Here is a 7,289-nt window from a genome sequence, read left to right as displayed (position 1 = left end):
TTTTTATGCACAAACTTTAGTTTTGGGATAAAGATTGCTTGATTTAATGTCTTACTTAATATGAAAGTACTTGTTCATTCTTAAGCAATAATCAATCTTCATCTTTTTAAACTTTATTGTAATATCTTCCAATCTAATATCATCATCATTGATATTAGGTTGAGTTATCTTATATATCTTGAAGGAATCACCAATACATCACCATTAAAAATGATTTGGACCAAGACTTACTTTTTCTTATCATTTAAAATCTATTTACATATTTTTATGTTTGAAAACAAATCCATCAATTATTTTTAACCAAGTTATTATTAATTTAATTTCTCTAGAGTTTTTTTTTTTGTTACCTAGCTTAATTTCCAGATCTAACTCTCTGTGGATATGACCTCGATCTTACCAAGTTAATTGCTACATCGCACACTCGTGCACTTGCAAGTTAAAACAAGCTGATCATAAAAAGTGGTCAGGAAGGGAGTTTAGACGTTATCTAAGCTAAAGTAAAACAAAACAGAAACCTATCAAATGAAGTTTACATCATTTTATATTCTTCATAATATTGGTTTCTTAATGGATCTGCCATATAACTAACCCTAACCATCAAACAACCATAGTATTCGTAATAGTGATTTAATTCAAAGGCAGCCTTAAAAACTAAATAAGTTGATTAATCAAGAAAACATAATTATTCGCAGTCTATGTTTGTTTGATTGAATGTTCTCCCTAAGATTAATAACATAGATTTGCCACAATTATTAAATTCAGTTGCTTTACAAGTTCATATACCACAACTTTGGTTTTGATATCAAACTTAGCAATAAATTGTCTATAATAATAACTTAAAATCCATTATAGCAATTAAAATAAACAATCATATGAAAAATAAGCATAGGAGAACAAACATGTTTATCATATAAATTGAAAAGAAAAGGTAAAATAAATTTCACGGTTCTTGAAATCCGAAGGTTTCCATGTTTTTGCAACCAAGAAAACAAGTTTAGCTTTGCATGTTTGTTGAACAACTAATCAAAAAGAAAGAGAAATGATTTTGAGTTTCTTAGAGGAAAGGGGTGTTTCTCTCCTCTTGGTTGGCTACCCCCTTCTCTTCTTTCATTCTTTTTATATCCTAGAAAACCCTAGTCTCTATTTTACAAAATAGTCATCCCTTAAGTAGATTGTTTACATTTAAGTATTTTAATAACTATTTTTCTAAAAAAAAATAGCTTTGCATGAAATCTTCAAGCTTTGACTTAGAGGAGCTAAATTGCTAAAATAAAAGCTTAGATATCAGTTTAGATGCTTTAGAATGTAATTTGGACTCATTTCTTCACGAAACCTGTTTGTTGGTATAATTTAGTTGTCATCTTTAAAAAATCATATCTCCCTCATATGACATTCTTTTTGGCTGAAATTTGAAGTGTTTATAGGCCTTTGAGTCAAGAATCCAAGAAAATGATTCTGTATCAATTTGATTTTTGTAGCTCTAGATATTCAAGTCGGAATGGCTGAAGGTCAATACTAGCAAATTGCAAGATTTGACTTTGAAGGTTGTGATTTCCATGCTCTTTCTTATTTTATTTTCTTGCCTTAGGTTATAGAAAGATATGGATGTTAGCTTTTTAATGTCATTGGAATCACTTCATTTTGACCTCTACAGCTCATGCTTTGCATAAAATATCGATTGAAGGTCAAATCTGTTAATTACCTCTAATTTACTCATTTTTGCATCTTTCATCCAAAAGTGCCTTCAAAACATAAAACAAAGAATATCAAGGCATTTTATATATAAAACATAAGCAAAACACTAGTTAAATGTAGGTGAAACTATCGAATAATATGATTTCATCACTATTGCAAATAGATTTTGGGAAGAAAAAGGGTCACCTTCTCTCTCCTCCTTATATATATACCCCCTCTTAAAGAGCTGAGGTGTTTGGGTGCTGGTTTAAGTTTGTTCTTGTCTCCCCTTTGGTTATTCCAAGACCGGTTTCACCCCTCTCTAAACTCTTTAAGGCAGGCGTTTGCTCCCTTAAACTATCACTTAGCATAAGTCGACCTTTTAATTAGATTTTTGTTGGGGTATTATAGCCACAAATGACACATAAATTTGTTAGCACACACAACCATTATTAACTCAGGAAATCGTCAATGATGGTGGGGTTGATTTTGGCATTAATTTGTGTTAGGCCTGTTGAAAATCAATATTAAAAATATACTAGGAAGGGGAAAATAATACCCGATAACTATAAAAATTATTCTTTGAAATGACATAGTGGGAATTTGACAAATTATTGCTGGTATAAGGCCTGTTTTGGTAGCCGTGAAGAATAGAAAAGGAAGAGAGGGAAAAACACCATTTGGTTTGAGAAAATCTAGTGAAAAACAAGGAAAAAAGATAGAGTTAGTGATACAAAAGGATTTAAGAAACAAAATCCTTTAGATTTAAAGTGTTTTGAGAGAAGAAATTTAAGGATAGAGTAAGGAGAAAGTGGTGGCAACAACAAGCAAGGAAGAAGAGGTGGAAATCCTTAATTGGTTAGGAATTGGAGCCAAGATTACTTTTTGGTAAGGTGTCCCAACATCCATTTAATAAGTTCTCACAATAATTGATAAATTTCTATTGATTTTTTTATCAAATTGAGATTAGGTTTCATGGCAAATATTAGGGGAAATGAGAAATTGAATTGAATTAATGTTTGTGACATAAACTAAGGTTGAAATGAGTTGAAATAACAAATAATTCTGAAAGAAAATTTATAGCTCCTTACTAAGTGTGTGTGGCCGGGCATTGATGTAGGAAGAAGAAGAGTGTTTTATTTGAATATTTGACTTGATGGTGTGTTTATAGGAATTAAAATGATGAGAAATGCATCAAAAAATAACAATGAAGGTGTTAAAGAGGGATAAGAAGAGTGTTAATTGATTAGTTAACGAAATTGGGCAAACAAATTCTTAGAAGGTGTTTTTAACATCATTATAGTTTATATAACATGACAAGGAATTGGTTTGAATAAAGATAAGCTAAATTGGTGATGTGTGAATGTTTACAAAATTGTTGAGAAAACTGGACAATTTCATCTTTTGATCTTTCTAAGGGAATTCGAGCATGGAAATGAAGGGTTTGGACTAGGTCTCTACATGGAAATTATACCCTTTGATGTTATATATCCAAGGGAGTTGTCTTTGCTTAATTTGGAGTTTTAAAACTCTAGTAATAATCGAGAGGGGGTCAAGACAGGCCTTACTAGATAGTTGGTCATCTTCTCTATGACGAGTAGTTTTGAGGGCTTTACAAGCAGAACTGGGTTCTTCTACCACTAGTGGACTTATAGCCCTATGTCTTAGCCTTTCGAAGGAGAAATCCATGCCTTAAACTGAACTATGTAATGTTAGTTATGGATAAAACACAAAACAATGTTCGAATGAGGAATCACACTAATTGTAATGTTGATTTGCATTTTGGTTAAAGAACTTAAGGAAAATGATTTAATGGAAACATGAGACGTAAATTTAAAGAAATAAAGATATTAACGAATGAGATGATTAAAAAGGAATTGTATAGATTATTAATTTAGATGGAAAAATGCTTATGAGTAATGATGTGGTATACCTGTTAATGTAGAGGGAGCCACAAGACCCAGATAGTAGCCGAGGATTACCAGTTAAGGTTTTACAATAGGTAGGTGCCCACCATCTAAGGATTTTTATTTTCTAGCATTTTAAAAGTGCTAGGTATGTATATGATTTGAACTTGGTGATCTATATATATGATATAAATTTGATGTATATGTCTATGTGATCGATACAAATAGAATGTTGTGATGACATTGATTAGCTATCCCAGAAATTAGGATAGATATCGATAAGGTTTCATTGGTGCTGACATTCCTTACATTAATTAGTTGACCTTAAGTAATTGGGTGACTAATAATGCTAGTAAAGATTATTAACATCAGTATGGTTACTCTCGGTTAAGGGAGAAAGATAAATTGATTAACTATTCTAAGTCGAAAACAACTAATGATATTAATAGGTCACATTGGTATCGACAACCATTTTTAGTATGATTCGCTACTCTGGGTAAGGAGGCTAATGATGTCAAGGGTTCTTGACATCGATAACGTATATGGTAAACCAAATGTTAATAAGAATTAATTAACTATTTTGGGTTAGGAATAGTTAATGATATTAATCGATTGTGTTAATATCAGCACTTGGAATGTAATTGATTAGTCTAACCTGGTAACAAGAGACTAATGAAACTAATGAGATTCAATTTGCTAAGTTATTGATACTTCAAATGCAAAATGATGATATAAAATGATTAGTACTTAATAGTGCATTTTTATCATGGTTTTATATCATCATTTTGCACTTGAAGTATCAATAACTCCTTAACCAAAGCATGTTTTATAATAATATATCTAATAATATAAGATACCTTTAATTTGTGGTAAATGTCTATTTTTAATGCAGGCCTATCATATAAATGAAAGGATTGATTGATGACTTGAAGAACTTAAATTGCAAGGATAAAGAGATGGCCAAACTTAGAAAAGAGATGTCGGTGCAATCCAAACCCGAACACTATTAGGTAATTGGGTCATATCTAGAGCTATATATCTCATATTTAGGTCCAATTTATATGGATGGAAAGGTAAGACATAGGCCTACAACTTTCATATGGAACCCAAGATCTAAAAAGGCCATTATCAAGTCCAAAATGTAGCAACAACAAAGAAGCCCGAATCTGTCTTTCAGCCCGAGCACTATTCGGTATTTTGGCCATATTTGGAGTTCTAGAAGTCCAAATGAGCTAAAGTTTTTACACAAGAAAGCTGAGACAATTACCTACAACTTTCATGTTTGCAACTGGCTCCATTTTTGACGTTATCAATGACGTTTTGGGCAGACAAGAGAAGATAAGGATTGTCACCAAGTCAAAAGTTGGCCACCCACTTATCAATTAGTCATCAAATCAATAGTTCCCAATTTTGGCCTATAAAAGGAGGCATTTGCCATGCATTTAGGCATCTTGGTTTCCAGATCAAGATCATACTCTTCCTTTCTCTCTTTGTATTTTTTGTAATGTTTATGCTTTGTTTTCATTAATATTAAGTTTATGCCTTTCATTTCCTTTCCTTTGCATACTTAACTTTTATGTTCTTATTTTGTTTATCTATTTTGCTTTCTTTCATTATGTCTAGCTAAGTTAGTTATGTCAAGGTGAAAAGGTTACACTAATGGTGTAAGAATAAGTATAATGTAAACTTAATATGGACTTTAATGTTTAATACTAACATGTTTTATATTTGTTATCTTGTTCACTCTTTAATACTTTACTTGTTAAATGACTAATCTTGATTTATGTTGTATAACACTTGGTACAACAAATGCTTGGCACTTTCATAGCCCATAATGTATGGTATAACCGACACCTGAGCTATGAAAGGAACTTGATGTGTTGTTAACATAAGTTATAATCATGAATGCTTGACGAGATTTACAAGTATTAGCATTAATTGAATAAGATGACTAATGTAATCATGTTAACAATATATAATCTGATTGGAACCTCCTTTGTGTGTGGTTTCCAATTCAATAATAAGAGTTTATACTATACTTGTTTGATATACCATTAGTGGAACCTCTAACCTTGACATTTGTTATTATCATTGTTTAATCGTTACATTAATATTCCATCTCCAAGTTCTCATCATCATCTTCTCTTCTTCTTCTCTTACTTTATTATTATTATTATTATTATTATTATTATTATTATTATTATTATTATTATTATTAAGTATTATTAGTATTACTATTATTATTATTATTATTATTATTATTATTATTATTATTATTACTGTTGTTGTTATTGTTGTTTTATAATTGTTGTTTATAATTTATACAATTAACCTCCATGTGGTTCGACCCCGGTCTTGCCGGGTTATTTATTACTTCGACACTCCTGCACTGGGAGAAGACATCAACCTTTTAGTCGTGTCATAAAACCTTGATAAAATACACTTTTAAGTATTAATTACCATGTTTATAATAAAGTATGTAGCTTAATTATAGATGGTGGTAGTTGCACTAATATAGCTAATACTGAATTTGTGAGAAGGTTGAACTTGTACATAACCAAACATTCCATTTCTTATAAATTATAATGGTTGAATAATGATAATGAAGTGAAAGTGAATAATCAGGTTTTGATTGCTTTTTATATTGGTAAATATTATGATGAAGTGTGATGTGATGTTTTGCCAATGCAAGCTAAGCTCTTGTTGCTTGGTAAACGATGCTAGAGTTATACATGATGGAGTGACAAAAAGATATTTCTTTAAGATGAATGAAAGACTTATAACTCTTGTATCTTTGACACCTAAGCAAATATATGATGAGCAATTAAAATTGAAGGAGATAATTGTTGAAAATGAGAGCTTGTATATTAAGATGACTTTCTTTGCTAACAAGGTTCTTATTGGTTTTGATGATGATGTTACTCTCGAATTTGATATTGATTGGTTGACCTTAAAAGATGTTTTTCATGATACAAACTTGGTTGAGTCTTTTTAAAGAAGGGGAGGATGATATAAACTAAGTCAAGTCCAAATTTGGTCTTAAAATGCTGTTGACTAGTTTTTCGAAATTAGACATATCTCTCAAACAGTATGTTAAAAGAAATTGAAACTTTATAGGTAAATACTAGACACATGGAACTATATTTTAATAAATATTTCAATAAAATAGAGTTCAGAAACATAGTATTTTAGAGGATTAAAGTTACTAGATAAATCTTGTAAATTTATTAGACTAGACCTTTGTATATTATATGTGACATATCTGGAGCTACAAGTGGCCTTTACTACAACTAAAGTTGAGTTGAAAACTATACATTCCAAGCTTTCAAACCATATATGGTAGGCTAAATAATTCATGTATATAAAAAAAAACAACTTGTTTGAAGTCAAGTTTGAAAATCTACCAAGAATGTACGAAAATTGGAGATTTGGGTTACATTGAGGAATTTTAATACGAAGACTTTGTTTTTATTATCCTATTTTATTTATTTATTTAATGTTGAATACTTATTTTAAATTTTGATTTGTTTTACCCATTAGACATTGTTTATAGATTTATTTTATTATGGGATTTATGTTAGTTGATTACTAGTTTGAGCCAATTAGCTTGCAACAAAAAAAGAATCCATTAGGATTAGTTAGATGAGACTACAATATGTTTTTTTAGCTTCAAATTTTAGCGGCAAGTTAGAGAATAAACATGAGTTG

This window comes from Populus euphratica, unplaced genomic scaffold (assembly GCF_000495115.2).
Source record: "Populus euphratica unplaced genomic scaffold, PopEup_1.0 scaffold1608.1, whole genome shotgun sequence".
Lineage (NCBI taxonomy): Eukaryota > Viridiplantae > Streptophyta > Magnoliopsida > Malpighiales > Salicaceae > Populus > Populus euphratica.
Note: the sequence above shows the minus strand (reverse complement) of the source record.